Source organism: Rhincodon typus, chromosome 37, assembly GCF_021869965.1.
Source record: "Rhincodon typus isolate 14 chromosome 37, sRhiTyp1.1, whole genome shotgun sequence".
In the NCBI taxonomy this organism is placed as follows: Eukaryota; Metazoa; Chordata; class Chondrichthyes; order Orectolobiformes; family Rhincodontidae; genus Rhincodon; species Rhincodon typus.
The window spans coordinates 15,342,562-15,359,078 of NC_063368.1; the positions used below are offsets into that span (position 1 = coordinate 15,342,562).

Below are 16,517 nucleotides of genomic sequence, written 5' to 3' on the forward strand. Positions count from 1 at the left end.
TTCTTAATCAGCTTTCTACTGTTTGGACTTCCAGAAGCTATTGTGGAAAATAAGGCAGAGAGTTATCAAATCTCATAATGTGTTATCAGCAGCCAAGCTCATCTCCCCAGAAAACACAGATCAAAAACAACTCCAACTTTGATTCCATCCTCATAGACTGATCATCTCCTTCCAAGGCCTCAATTATCATTCAACTTCCATCTGCTTGAACATAGAGTCTCTTCCACACTTGCTGGAACCCATTCCCACATGCCGACCTTGTTAATAGCCAACGTCAGCTTACCGTTTAAACACAATGCTTTTTTTTGGGGTCACTGTATCTATAAGCACCCTTTTGATCAAGATTCAGTCTGCAAGTAGCCTCCAGGCCTGGCCTCACAAACAAAGAAAAGCTTATTCAGTCTGTTCTTGTCCTTTGACCCCAAGCTGTTTCACAAGGTCCACAAGCTCCCAACCAAAAAAAAAAATCAGTAATGGCTCTAGCAGGCCAAAAGAGGAGATAACAAGTCAGATGATCAAAAGATTGATCACAGAGTCATACAGTCATAGAGTCATACAGCACGGAAACAGTCTTTCGGTCCTAACAGTCCATGCTGAACATAACCCCAAACTAAACTAGTCAGCATATTTAAAGCAAGGAAGAGAGAAATAAAATGTTTAGGAGGGAATTCCAGAGTTAAGGGCCTTGACAGCTAGGATGAAGGCAGGCACGCAAGGCCAAAATTAGAAAAGGGCAGAAATCCTAGTGGTTTGGAGGAGGTCACTGAGATAGAGAAGGGTGAGACCATGGAGGTATTTGAAGATGAGGATGCAAATGATAAATCTGAGGCTGTGCTGGAACGTGAGCCAATGTGGGTCAGAGTGCATGGGACCGATGTGAAGGTGGGTTGGCAGAGCCTGGAGGAAGCTTTATTAAAAAGGGCCTTTGCCCCAGTGTCAATAGAGGGTGAAAAATGAGACTGGCCAAGAGGACATGGGAATTGTCCATAACAAGGGATTGGATGAGGGCTTCAGCATCTGAGGTAGGGCGATTAAAGGAGAGAAAAATTGCATTTATACAGTGCCTTTAATCACCTTGGGATATCTTGAAGCAGTTTACAGACAGTGAATACAATCGCTGTTGCAAAGTAAGAAACACATCATTCAAGTTGTGCACAGCAAGATTCCTCAAACAGCATACGGTCACAGAGTCATACAGCAAGGAAACAGACCACTCAGCCTAGCTCACCCATGCCGATCAAGTTTCCCAAACTAAACTAATCCAATTTGCCTGCGTTTGGCCCATATCCCTCCAAACCATTCCTACTCATATACCTGTCAAAATGCCTTTAACTGTACTACCATTTCCACTGGCAGTTCATTCCATGTATGAACTACCCTCGGTGTGAAAAAGTTGCCCCTCACGTCCCTTTTTAAACCTTAAAACTATGCCCTGTAGTTCTGAGCTCCCCCACCCTAGGGAAAAGGCCTTTGCTATTCACCTTATCTATGCCCCTCCTAATTTTGTAAACCTCCATAAGATCACCCCTCAACCTCCTAAACCCGATCGTGACCAATTAATCCATGTTCATAATTTTGATGCAGGGTTAAATATTGACTCAAGACACCATAGAGAATGCCCCTGTTCTTCCTCAGTTAGTGCTATCGGGCCATTTACCTCCCCCTGAGAGAATAGGTGTCATCTGGGTTTCATATTACAACCAAAAGACTATGTCTCTAAAAGGTAAATGGAAAAGAGCAGTAACACTTAGCAATTAATGTAGTGGTTGTACTGGAGCTCCATTTTGAAGTGTACAAGATGAGTCAGATGAGTATGTGTCTTTCGCTATGTTTAACAGTTATTTTTCCTTCTGGAGGTGCATCACACTCTCAGTGTTAAACTGCAGAGCCAGCCTAGATTTCTACATTCCTCTCAATTCACCTGACTACAAATGTTCCTGGAAATGAGTGCTGTCTGGAAATATTTGAAGTGCTCGCAACATGTTTTTCACAGCGTTATTTTACATTCTTTTATGAGAATATATAAATAAAACTGCATAAATATGATGAAATTTATAGAACTTATAAATTATAATTCACATAACATGTCATTTCCGAAGCCTCAATGCCAAAGTAACTTGCTAAAAGAAGTAAACCTTTTGCACTTTGCATTTGCAGGTCCAATCTTCTGCCATAATGTGAGAGAGTCATTATAGCACATGAGGCCTTTTAGCCCATTAAGTCTATGCTAGCTCTCTACAGAGAGCAATCCAGTCTGTCTCATTCACCAATGAATATCCCAGCCACTGTCTCCTCGTTTTCCTGCATTTTTTTTAAATTCATCTATGGGATGTGGGTGTTACTGGCCAGGTCAATATTCATTGCCCATTCCTAAATGTCAACCACATTGTTGTGGGTCTGGAGTCACATGTAGGCCAGACCAGGTAAGGACAGAAGACTCCTTCCCTAAGAATTTTAGTGCACCAGATGGGTTTTTCTGACAATCAATAATGCTTAAAGTTTGAGAAGATTTGCTTGCAACCAAACCCACAGGCTTGGTGAGCATGTCCACAACCTAATCAACAATGCTTTCATGGTCATCATTAGACTCTTAATTCCAGATTTTTATTGGATTCAGATTCCACCATCTGGGTCCCCAAAACACCACCAGGCCATCACCTCCCCTGGAGAATATTTATTCCCTCATGTGCATTTGACTTCCACCAAACCCTTTGGGCAGCAAGTTCTAGATCATTGTCACTCACACAGAACTTTAAATCTATGTCCCCCAACCTCAGCTTTGTAAGAACGGAAAAATAACACCGTCCAGTTTAACCCCTTCAGCTAAAGACTCACAACATTTCTGCTAGCTTTTTGGATCTTTTTTTTTGACGTTTTGTGACCTTTAATAATTTGTATGGAAATTTCCAAGGTGATTTTCCAACACCCTGAACATTTAAGCCCCACTCACCAAGCCCCACACCACTCCTAGTCACGCGTGAATGCCCCCTGATTCTGATACAAAAGCTTTTGCCTGTGAATTGTAAAACATTGGCTCTAACTTGATGGGGCTCAGCCAAGAAACTCTTACAGTTGAACGGTCTGCCACTAGCATTTACTGTTTGCTCAGGAATAATGGGCAAAAGTTGACAGTGATGCCAGGGCACCTGTTACTTGGCAAGGGTCAGTACTCTTTGTCGAAGAGAAGGGCAAAGGGGCACAAAGTTGTGGAGAGGTAAATCAGTACCATAAAAGCATGAGATATAGGTCATTTTGCCAATACAATGGCATCAGCAAAATCTCTGCAAGCGTAAATGTCGGGATAATTTTCAGCTCTCTTTCCCTTAGAGAGATGGTATTGCGCATTGAGTGAATGATTTAATGTTCCTTTTTCTGCTGATGCAATGACCTGCAGGACAACTCATGGTAAGATTAATTAACAGAGTTTGAAACGTGGTGCCAAGGGATTGGCACCTTGCCCAGACATGGAGCGCACCGAGCTGCCAGCCTTTTAGGCTCTCTGACAATTTGCTTTTAGCTATGAACTGGATGGTACTGCCATGTCGACAAAGAACATTCCAACCCTCACAGAACCCCTCAGCTTCCCAGGTCACTCCATTAAGTCCCCCACCCTGAATCTCAAACCCCAAAAAGGTTCCCATCATTGCTGCACTGGTGGGGCACTGAACCACAATGTTAGCTGTGGCTCAGTGGATAGTAGTGTCACCTTATGAGCCAGATAATATCAGTTCAGGTCCCATTCCTGAGACTCAAAGGTAAATATCTGAGCAGTCATGCCCCATGCAGTTTTGACAGAGTACTCACAGGGACTTTCAAAGTCTTGCTACCCCTCTAAGATGGACATAAAAGATGCTATGGTACCAACACCAATGATATGGCCAATATTTTTTCCTCCACCAATGTACGTTAACAAAAAAGTTTTTCTGGTCGTTATCACATTCATAGGATCATATAATCCCTACAATGCAGATAGAGGCTGTTCGGCCCATCGAGTCTGCACCAGCCTTCCGAAGGGCATCCCACCAGACCCAAAATATCCCTGTAAACCTACATTTACCACGGCAAATCCACCTAGCCTACACATCCCCAGACACTATGGGCAATTTAGTGTGGCCAATCCATCCAACCTGCACATCTTTGGACTATGGAATATTCTGTTAACAGAGTTTGCTGTTTGCAAATTGCTTGTCATATGTCCTCCTTACGGTGACACTTCCAAAATACGTCACGTTGTAATATGTCCTTACATTGGTTCATTGTGTCTTCTGATATGCTCAGTTCAGATTTCCAGATTACGGAACAACATCTATTAATACACTGCACGTGACAGGAAGGCTTCAGAGCAGTATGCTCTGAGTTTTCTAAGGGCCAGCCTATTAGTAGAATAACAACTAATGTCACAGTAAATCCCACTTATCACAGACTTCTCTGCATATTCATTGATCCCTATCTTTACTCTTCATTGGCAGTGAAGGGGTGTCCAGAAATGATTTTTGATACAAATCTCTTTTTATTTTGCAAGGCAGCCATTCAGTCCTCTTTGGAAATATTTATTTAAAGAATACAGTACGGGGCAAGGAAACGCTACTTTATTTTCATAGTCATAGTGTCATACAGGACAAAAACAGACCTTAGGTCCAACCAGTCCATGCCAAGCATAATCCCAAATTAAACTAGTCCCACCTGCCTGCTCCTGGTCCATATCCTTCCAAACCTTTCCTATTCATGTACTTATCCAAATGCCTTTTAAACTTTGTAATTGTACCCACATCAACCACTTCCTCAGGAAGTTCATTCCACAAATGACCACGTCTCTTTAAAAAATTTGTCCCTCATGTCTTTTTTAAATCTCTCTCCTCTCTCCTAAAAACTGTGCCCCCTAGTCTTGAAATCCTTTCATGTTTGATGTCGTGCATTTGACAACTCCATGACCTATGTTTGCAAGGAACAAAAATGTCCAGTCTCTACTTAACACCATGTAGTTTTCATTACTTCTCCATTGGAAATCCTTCTGCTGGTTACCCGTCTGACATGAATGCCTCTTTGCTGAGCGTAGCTACCTTTTACAGTGATCAATGGAAGAGGGATTTGTCCAGTATTGCAGGAAAATTTAACATGTATACCAGCATGTTGCCAGAAATTGAGGCTTTGAATTATAAGGAGAGGCTGGATAGGCTAGGACCTTTCTTCACTGGAGCGTAAGAGGTTGAGGGGTGACCTGGTAGAGATTTATAAAATTATGAGGGTTATTGATAAGGTGAATGGCAGGTGTCTTTTCCCTAGGGTGGGAGATTTCAAAACTCGGGGGCATATTTTTTAAGGAGAGGGATTTTAAAAAGACATGAGGGACAGACAGTGGTTCGTGTGTGGAATGAACTTCCAAAGAAAGTGGTGGATGCAGCTACAGTTACAGCATTTAAAAGACTTTTTGGATAAGTACATGAGTAAGAACTGTTTGGAGGGATTTGGGCCAAGCACAGGCAGGTGGGACTAGTTTAGTTGGGATTATGGTCGGCGTGGACTAGTTGGGGTCTGTTTCTGTGCTATATGACTCTGACTCTACTTATCTGCAGGGATACAGGTACTGGATGCCAACTCAGGTTCAAAGCCAATTTCTCCTCACCAGGGCTGAAGCAGGGTTTGTATATCTGGGATGTTCTCTGGTTGACTGTCTCCCCTCATTGTATGGGTTGTGAAATCCCATGGCTTTTTTGTTTACTTTTGAAGGCCTGTAGACAAATGCAGTTCATCTTTACCACCTCAATTTGTAGTCTTTATTTGGACACAATAATATCATCTTAGAGAGACAGAAGACCTTAATACCCACATGAATACTTTATCAGTGGGTGAGAACTTGTTTACAAACATGGAAGGAATGTTTAGACCACAACATCTATTCTTTCATGGAAAGTGGGTATCTCTGAAAAGACCTTGATTTGTTACTCATCCCTAATTGCCCTTGAACTGAGATGGTCTCTAGTCTATCAGCTCAGAGTCAACCAGTCTGGAATCACATGTAGACCAGACTAGGTAAGGATGGCAGATTTCTTTCCCAAAAGAACATCAGTGAACCTTTTGGGGTTTTAGGGCAATTGATGCTAATTTCATGGTTGCCCCTACTGAGATTAGTTTTATATTCCAGATTTGATTAATTTCGGTTCTGAGGAAGGGTCACCAGACCCAAAACGTTAACTCGTTTTCTCCTTCACAGATGCTGCCAGACGTGTTGAGCTTTTCCAGCAACTTTGTGTTTGTTCTTGATTAATTTAATGTAAGTTCTATCAGTTTCAATATTGACATTTGAACCCATAACTACAAAGCATTAGCCTAGGTCTCTAGTTTGCCAGATGATATTACCACTACGCCACCATCTTCCTATAATTAAGACAACTGTTATCCTGGGAATCCTTCCACTATTTCAAGGTATGGAATCAACAAGTTCTTAAGGAACATATCCAAACTAACAATTTTGCTTGTAGCAACTGCAGTGATAACAATAACACAGGTATAGATGTCACACCATCAGTGTGCAACACAGCACAGTCTGGGATACGATTGAAGGAGCTGGCTTAGAGGCAAGGTATAGGTATTTGGTGGTCATTTGTGTTCTGAATGGTGCACACCTTCCGAAAGTGAAGGGGGGAAAGGGAAGACTAGAAAGGGATAAATATCCTCAGTGCAAGTTGTAACATTTTGACACTTTATCCAGCTTAAATGCATTCTCCCTTGGAAAAAGCTGAACCTCAGAAGGCACAGGAAAGGTTACTAGTAATTTTAATGTTAATTTTAACAATAAACATGCAAATTGATGTGATAATAGCTGGCTGCCTTTAGTTCTAGACCCCTCTAAGACATTCCACAAAACTATAGAATGGTCTCTTTCTGTACTGTGACCATTCAACCCATCATTTCTGTGTTGGCTTTAGAAGAAGTAAAAGTGCAGAGCAAAAGTATCAATCCTCTGCCTTCTCCCCATAACTCTGTACATTCTTCTTTTTGAGATAATAATCAGTAGTCCTGCCCCCTCTGCAACACATTTATTCCAGATCTCAACCACTTGCTGCATGAAAAAAATACTCTTTATGTTGTCATTGTTTCTTTTGCCAATTGTCTTAAATCGGTGTCCTCAATATCTCCCACAATTGGGAACATCTTTTCCCTAACTACTCACCTGTCGAGATTTTGTATTCCGCAATCAAATCACCTCTCAACCTTTTCGTCTTCAGTTATGTAAATCCTCAACCAGTTAACCCTAGAGAGCTGTTTAGTATCGAGTTAAAATAAAATATACATATTCAGGATCATAAGGAACAAACTGGGACAAATGAAAGTGGAAGAAAACACTATAATCTGAAGAGGACTTACAGAAAGGCTTTGGGAAAAGGGCTTGGTGATAACAGTGTTAAGGCAGATCTATGGGATGGGGGTGACACTGATCAGGCCAACATTTTTCACCCCTTCCTAATTACACTTGAAAAGGTGTTGCCTTGAACCACTGCAAGCCATGAGGCGTAGGGACACACACATATTGCTGTTGGTGAGTGAGTTCCAGGGTTTTGACGCAGCGACAGTGAAGGAATACTGATTTAGTTCCGAGTCAGGATGCTAAGTATCATTTGGAAGGGAAAACCTGAAGGTGGTGGTGTTCCCCATGCATCTGCTGCCATTATCCTTCCAGGTTGGAGAGGTCCTGGGTTTCGAAGATGCTGACTTAAGTTCTCTCTCGTTTTGTCTCTGAGGTTTGTGTGCAGCAATGAAGTCAATGCCTTGGCAGGCAGCTGTGCAGCTTAGAGGCAGCATTGGTGCTGTTCTATAAATGGCTTATCTGCCCCACTGGGAATAAAACCTGCTGGATCTCTTTCAGTCTTTCTTCTTGATAAGATGAATAATTCCAGGGATCAAAACAATACTAGCTACCCTGCAAAAAGAGTCCAACTGCTCTTCTTTCTAAACCATGAACCAAAGAGAAATTTGCCCCAAGCCCATGATGTGGCGTCTGTGATGCAGATGGGTTAGTAATTAGTGTTATCCTTTACATTGCCTGCAACCAAGTTAGAATTACAAAGCAATTCATAAATAATGTTGTGACTCTTGGGGACCAATTAAATTCCAGAGTCAGGAGGTCTCTCCATTACTTTAATAAATTTAAGTGGCCTTTACTCTGTAGCTACTTCAACTTTGAGCAGGGAACAGCCATGAACCAAAGCAACCAAGGTACAAGGGACAGTTTTCTAGTCCCGTCTTGATGAGAAAACACTGGACATCTGATCACCTATTTTGAACTCCACTTTCTCTCCTTCCATGACAAACTACGCACATTGTCTCATTAATCTTTCCAGTTTAATTACAATGCAGATTGCAAACAAGATCAACTTCCATTTTACTATTTTATCAAACATGTTCAGTACAGCATAGGATTAGATACTGAGTAAAGTTTCTTCTACACTGTCTCCATCAAACACTCTCAGAACAGATACAGCACAGGGTTAGATACTGAGTAAAGCTCCCTCTACGCTGTTTCCATCAAACACTCAGAACAGATACAGCACAGGGTTAGATACTGAGTAAAGCTCTCTCTACCCTTTTAAACTGAAAGTAAAACCTCCTCGACACTGTCCCCATCAAACAGTTCCAGGGCAAATGCGGCGCAGGGTTTAGATAAAAAGTAAAGCTGCCTTTTGCGCTGACCCTATGAAACACTCTCAGGACAGGTACAACACAGGGTTAGATACAGACCAGAGCTCCCTCTACACTGTTCCAATCAATTTTCCATCCTTGATAGTCACTCTCCTGACTTGGAACAAACCTACCGCTCTTTCAGTGTTGCTGAAAAAGACCTGAAACTCACTCCCTAACACCAAATAGACTGCAGAGGTTCAAGAAGGCAGCTCACCACCACCTTCTGGATAAATGCTGGTCCAGACCACAAAGCCCACGTGCCCTGAATGAACAACAACAAACATGACACAACATTAATGGAGTGGTGACAAATGACAGTGATCAATCTCTATCAATGAGTCTATCACAGGCCCAGGCATGAGGTGACGAATACCCCCAGGAGAAGAGAGAACCATGGTTTCAAATTTTCCTGTTCTTCCAAAAACTCCACTCGATACACATCATGTCTCAAATTATTCATAAACATAAAATGCTTTTCTTCGCAGAGAAATCCATTTTATATTTGAATAAATCAATACTAATTGCTTTCGCTATCGCTCGAGAGAAGATGGTCCATAAATTGATCACTGACTCATTGAAATATTTGTTTCAACAGATTTTTTTAAATTTAAGTGTCTTCATGTGCAAGCAGGAATGGCCTCTCAATGTCCATTTTATCAGTTCAAAAAACAGCAACTATATCACCACACAACTTTCCCTTTGCCAGGGAGGAAATTCTGAATTTTACCTACTCAAACCCAACGGGCAGAGTCAGAAACCTGAGTGTTGTTCCCAGTCTGGCTCCCAAACCATCCCCCAGCTTTAGTACAGTGACCCCCACCCCCACAAACAACACCTGGTCTCAATGGCCTCACCACCACCCACCTGAGCATATTAGCCCCACCTCCGTCTGAGCACTGTGATGCCCACCCCAATCTGATTAGAGTGGTTCTGGCTACCCCAGGAGCACAGTGTCCCTCACCCTAACCTGAGTACAGTGTCCCTACAACAACCCTCAACCCCCAAACACAGTGTCCCTCACCCACACCTGAGCACAGCCTCCCTCACCCCCACTGGAACCCAGCCTCCCTTACCCCAACCTGCGCATCGTGTCTCACCCCCACCTGAGCACAGCCTCTCCTGCCCCCACCTGAACATAGTGTCCCTCACCCCCACCTAAACACAGTCTCCCTCACCCCTACCCGAGCGCAGCCTCCCTCAGCCCTACCCGAGCGCAGCCTCCCTCAGCCCCACCCGAGCGCAGCCTCCCTCAGCCCCACCTGAGCATAGTGTCCCTCACCCCCACCTGAGCATAGTGTCCCTCACTCCCACTGGAACACAGCCTCCCTCACCCCCACCTGAGCACAGCCTCTCTTACCCCACCTGAACATAGTGTCCCTCACTCCCCATCTGAACACAGCCTCTCTTACCCCTACCTGAACACAATGTTCCTCACCCTCACCTGAGCACAGCAATTAACCAGAGCTCCAGACCCCACTTATTGTTCCCTGGTGTATCTCCATGTCTTGAGCCCCGCTTAATGATCACTGTATACCTGCCATCTGTAATCAATACGATTATTGATAAGCTTATTAGATCTGTCTTAGCTCCTTAGCTCCATTTTCCTGTCTGTCCCCTCATTGCTCAACTATCTGTCTTGGTTATAGACGTTTTCTAATCAACCTGTTCAGAGATTTTATTACACACAGGTGGGTCTTGAACCTGGGTCTCATGGACCAGAATTGGGATACTATCCCTGCTCCATAAGAATGTTCTGTCTTGGTTATATTCAATAATCCAGCCTCTACTGCTCTCTGTTGTGAGGAATACCAAAGACTAATTACACTCTGAGGAAATTTCTCCCCATTTCTGTCTTAAATGTAAGACCATTTATTTTTAAACCGTGTCCCTAGTTTTCAATTCTCCCACAAGTTGAAACATCCTCTCAGTGTTCACCCTGTCGAGGTCTAAAAAATTTTATATGTTTCAATAAGACCACTTCTCATGCAGGTAAACTCCAATGAGTATGGATCCAATCTACTCAGCGTTTCTTCCTAAGACAAACTCTTCATCTCAGGAATCAGTGGAGCGAACCTTCTCTGAACTATTTCCAACACATGCATAGGAGGCAGAAGGAGGTAGAACAGTGTCTGGTAGTCCAGACGCAATCTCACTGATACCCTGGGCAGTTACAGCAACTCCTCTGTACTTTTATACTCCATCCTTCTTGTAATAAAGGTCAACATAACTCTTGCCTTGCTAATGACTTTCAGCACCTCCAATTTAACTCATTGTGATTGATGTGCAGGGAGACCCAGACTCCCCTGTACCACAGCATTGTGCATACTCTCTCCACTTAGATAATATCCTGCTTTTCTATTCCTCCTACCATATTTCACATTTTCCCATATTTTCCATCTGCCATTTTCATGCCCACCTACTTACAACTTCTACTGCCTTGTAACCTTTCCTTTGCCAGTGAGAAGTATGTATACAGTTTGGGAAGCATTGCCTTCTCTCCTCTGTTGCTTATAAATTTTTTTTATTATATGCTAGTTTTCACCCATATTCCAGTCACTTATTTTAATTTATCCTTTGTTGGTGTCTTACATTGTCCACTGTCTCCTGGGCTACACTTAATCTTTGGATCTTTTTACATCTTTTCTTTCCATTTGATGCTATCCTGAAACATGTTGTTTAGCTATCCTTCTCCCAGCATCTCTTTTTTCCTGAATGGACTATATCTTTGAAAATTATGAAACATCTCCTTAAATATCTGATACAGCTTCTCCACTGTCTTACCATTTGACCTTTTTATTCCCATTCCACTTCAGCCAACTTCATACCCAAATGTCTTCATTGCCTTGAGGTTGCAAGGCAGTAATTTCAGAATCAGATTTCTTGCCCTCAAACTGAATGTGAAATGCTACAATTACTCTTAATGAGAGGGTCCTTAGGGTCATTAATTAATCCCATCTCGCCTCTACTCAGGGCTCATTATTTCTGTCCCTATCCCTGGGGTTGAGTGTATAAAATACAGAAACTTCTCACTGGCAGAAGGAAGGTTACGAGGCAATAGAAGTTGTAAGTAGGTGGACATGAAATTACTAGGTCTAAAATAGACTGTTTCCTGGTTCTGGAATGCATTGTTTATAGAAACTGTATCGGTTATGCACTTTGAACTCATCCTCTAGGCAACTTTGGCCATTTTAGTTTGTCTAATCTTTGTAAAGAATAAAATCTCCAATGATTGGCACCTTTCTTCCAAACCCCTATTTATGTCCTGATTTATACTTTGTTCTTCAGTTCAGCTACTGTCAGAAGGCCTATAAACCACTCCAAGTGTCCTTTTTCTTTTGCTATTTCTTATTTCTGCCCTATCTATTTTGAATCTCTGAAGCAAAAACATTTCTCATGACCGTATTAATCTTGTCCTTCATTAACAGAACCACCCCACCTCCCTTTTCTTTCTTCCTGATCTTCCAAAAATGTCAAATACCTTTGAATATTTAGGGTGCAGCCATGGTCTCTTTGTCTCCTCCATTTCTACTTATTCTATCATTATAGATGCCCTTACTCTGATCACAGACCAAATCTAAAGCACCAAAGTTAAAATTTGTGAGTGCCTCCTGGTAACATATCCTCTCTCTAATGTGTCACAGTATCCAAAACACTGAAGTCAGCTCATCAACTCAGACCATTCCATCCCAACTCCCTACCTACACTCACCTTTACTGGCTTCATCCCCCCCTCCTTGACCTGTCCATCTTCTCTCCACCTATCTGCTCCTCTATCCACCTTCTATCACTGCCTCCCCCTCTCTCTATTTATTTCAGAGCCCCCTTCCCCTCCCCCATTTCTGAAGAAGTGTCCAGACCCAAAACATCAGCTTTCCTGCTCCTCTGATGCTGCCTGGCCTGCTGTGTTCATCCAGCACCACACCTTGTTATCTCAGGCTCTAGCATCGGCAGTTCCCACTAACTCAGACTGCTGTTCCTTGAGTTGCAGATAAAGGCTTTAGTTGTGGATCATTCTAATGTCTACCAGCATCCAGATGCTACAGCTGCAACACATTACCTGCCTTATCATCTTTATTGTGTTTAATTGAATTAATCAGGTTTCAAATTTAGAAATGTCACTCAATTGTTATTTGTGGTTATATCAGATTATTTAATCAGTTAAGCTAAAAATTTAATGCAATGCTCATATCTTCCCGATGCCAATTTAAAATACTGCCCATGTTTAGAGCAGTAAAATCTTAAAATCTCACCAAACAATTACCTACCTGTTCAGCTAATTAAGGATTTGAAAGAAATATATAAAAAACAATATCGTCTTCGTTCTCTGCACCAAATTCCCAAGTTAACACTCGTACCTTATCACACTTGGTCTTCAACATTGTCTGTATGATAGCAAAACCTATCCACTTTTATAGTGAATCAATGACTCACACCCAAGTTGTAGTTGTGAAGGCAGTTTCCTGCAGTTGATTAACCAATAATTGCTAGTGCTGAGTATTTTGTGTCAAACAGGCTCATTAAGTACAAAAACAAAGTTGCTGGAAAAGCTCAGCGGGTCTGACAGCATCTATGAAGGAAAAAACAGAGTTAACGTTTCGGGTCTGGTGACCCTTCCTCAGAACCCTTTCTGTTTTTTTCCTCCACAGATGCTGTCAGACCTGCTAGGCTTTCCCAGCAACTTTGCTTTTGCTCCTGATTTACAGCATCTGCAGTTCTTTCGGTTTTTACTTCGGCTCTATATGTAGCTTGCAGTCTTAAAGTTCTAAGTCAGAGTTTGTTTGGTCATTGAAATTAGAACTTTATTTATTACTCTTGCTCTTGACAGATTCAAAATGAACTTTCCTCTACACTGTCTTATCAAAGACTCCCAGGGAAGATACATATAGTGATTGGAATGGGGTCAGCCAGATGGACCTCATAGAATATGAGTTCCCTTATTGGGGCTGTTAACCTGGTCCAATCAGGGAGCCCTGGCTGACAGATATAAACAGGAGTGTGGGGCCCTCTTGTGGTACCTGTTTCAGTTCCGGTTCCTAGCCCTGGACCGACAGACCTGGTTCAAGCCCCACCTGCTCCGGAGGTCTGTAGTAACATCTCCAAACAGGATGATCAGGAAAATAGGTTGAATAAGCAGGAATGTCAGAGGTTCTGTTCACTCTGAGAGCTGGCTCTGAGTCATGTATTATCCACATGTAAATAAAGGGTGACTTGGTGACAGAATACTGGCTTCTGTGGAGTTATTTCACTACAGAATGGGTTAGAAGGGTTAGTCATCAATTCACTATAGAAGTGGATAGGTTTTGCTATCATACAGCCATTGTTGAAGACCAAGTGTGATAAGGTACGAGTGTTAACTTGGGAATTTGATGCAGAGAAGGAAGGCGATATTGTTTTTTTTTCAAATCCTTAATTAGCTGGACAGGTAGGTAATTGTTTGGTGAGATCTTAAGATTTTACTGCTCTAAACATGGGCAGTATTTTTAAATTGGCTCCCACTACACTGCTCCCATCAAACACTCTTGAGTCAGGTACAACACAGCTCGTTAAGTGAAGTTGTATTTCACAGAATCATAGAATCCCTACAGTGTGGGAACAGGCCCTTCGGCCCAACAAGCCCACACCGAACCTCAGAGCATCCCACCCAGACCCATCCCCCTATAACCCACCTAATCTACACCTCCCTGAATACTATGGGCAATTTAGCATGGCCAATCCACCCTAACCTGCACATCTTTGGACTGTGAGAGGAAACCAGAGCACCCAGAGGAAACCCACACAGACACAGGGAGAATGTGCAAACTCCACACAGACAGTCGCCCGAGGCTGGAATCGAACCTGGGTCCCTGGCGCTGTGAGGTAGCACTGCTAACCACTGTGCCACCGTGCCACCCGTATTTCTTTACCTTGCTTCAGTAAACTTCCAGTTCCTACCCAGAAATGATCAAGAAATGGTTAACATGTGTCATCAACTTACACAAAGAAGATAACATGTCTGCTGCCACCCATCTGCTCAACACCCACCCCCTCTCCAGCTGCTTCCTCCAGAGCCTCTGTCACTATCTAATTTGGTGATTTACGCTGCGTGCATATTAATGAGCAGCAAATAACAGGGACCTCCCTTGACTATCAGGAGCATCCAACAGACAGAACTGGGAACACTGACGGATTCTGATAATTCAGCCCATCCATACTGGACAGGGTCACTCCCAGTTAGTCGCAGCTACCATGGTAAACCCATCAGGCACATTAACGCCAAGATTTCCCAGCCACACAGGCTGTCAATCATTGGTCAGTGGCTGGCACCCTTGCCCATGAATCGATGAACTGTCAGTTCAAGTCCCAGTCCTGAGTGTAAAAATCGAGCATGACTCTCCCATTGCATACTGGGAGAGATGGCGTCCCACTCTACTTTCAATAGAACATAGAACAGTACCCACTTTGGCTCACGATGTTGCGCCGAACATGACGCCAAATTAAATTAACCCTTTCTGCCTGCCATGGTCTTTATCCCTCCATTCCTTGTTTATTCACGTGCTTACCTAAAAGTTCCTTTAACACCCCTATCGTATCTGCCTCCACCACTAGGCCTGACACCATGTTCCAGGCACCTACCACTCTTTGTGTAAATAAAACTTGCCCCTCACATCTCCTTTGAACTTTCCCTCTCTCACCTTAAATGCCCCCTAGTATTAGGCATTTCAGCTCTGGGGAAAATTATTCTGACTGTCAACCCCACCTACGCCTCTTGTAATTTTATAAACTTCTATAAGGTTTCCACTCAGCCTCTGCTGCTCCAGAGAAAACAATCCTCGTGTCCAGTTTCTCTTTAGAGCTTGTACCCTCTAATCCAGGCAGCATCCTGGTAAATCTCTTCTGCACACTCTCCAAAGGTTCCACATCCTTCCTGTAATGTGGCAACCAGAATTGAAGGCAATACTGTAAATTTGGCCGAACCAAAGTCTTATAAAGCAGAGATAGTAGGAACTGCAGATGCTGGAGAATCCGAGACAACAAGGTGCAGAGCTGGATGAACACAGCAGGCCAAGCAGCATCATAGGAGCAGAAAGGCTGACGTTTCAGGCCGAGACCCTTCATCAGAAATGGGGGACGGGAAGGGAATTCTGAAATAAATAGGGAGAGAGGGGGAGGCGGATAGAAGATGGATAGAGGAGAAGATAGGTGGAGAGGAAACAGACAGGTCAAGGAGGCGGGGATGGAGCCAGTAAAGGTGAGTGTAGGTGGGGAGTTAGGGAGGGGATAGGTCAGTCCAGGGAGGACGGACAGGTCAAGGGGGCGGGATGAGGTTAGTAGGTAAGAGATGGGGGTGTGGCTTGAGGTGGGAGGAGGGGATAGGTGGGAGGAAGAACAGGTTAGGGAGGCAGGGACGAGCTGGTTTTGGGATGCAGTAGGGGGAGGGGAGATTTTGAAGCTTGTGAAATCCACATTGATACCATTGGGCTGCAGGATTCCCAAGCGGAATATGAGTTACTGTTCCTGCAACCTTCGGGTGGCATCGTTGTGGCACTGCAGGAGGCCCAGGATGGACATATCGTCTGAGGAATGGGAGGGGGAGTTGAAATGGTTCGCGACTGGGAGGTGCAGTTGTTTATTGCGAACCGAGCGTAGGTGTTCTGCAAAGCGGTCCCCGAGCCTCCACTTGGTTTCCCCGATGTAGAGGAGGCCACAATGGGTACAGCGGATGCAGTATACCACATTGGCAGATGTGCAGGTGAACATCTGCTTGATGTGGAAAGTCTTCTTGGGGCCTGGGATGGGGGTGAGGGAGGAGGTGTGGGGGCAGGTGTAGCACTTCCTGCGGTTGCAGGGAAAAGTGCCGGG

General features: G+C 43.5%; 1 protein-coding gene across 1 annotated transcript in view; it reads left to right on the forward strand.

Annotated features, from left to right (window-relative positions):
* LOC109923349 (vesicular glutamate transporter 1) overlaps positions 1-16,517 on the forward strand; it is an 87,526-nt gene that overhangs the window by 45,359 nt on the left and 25,650 nt on the right. The gene's annotated exons all lie outside the window — the stretch shown is intronic.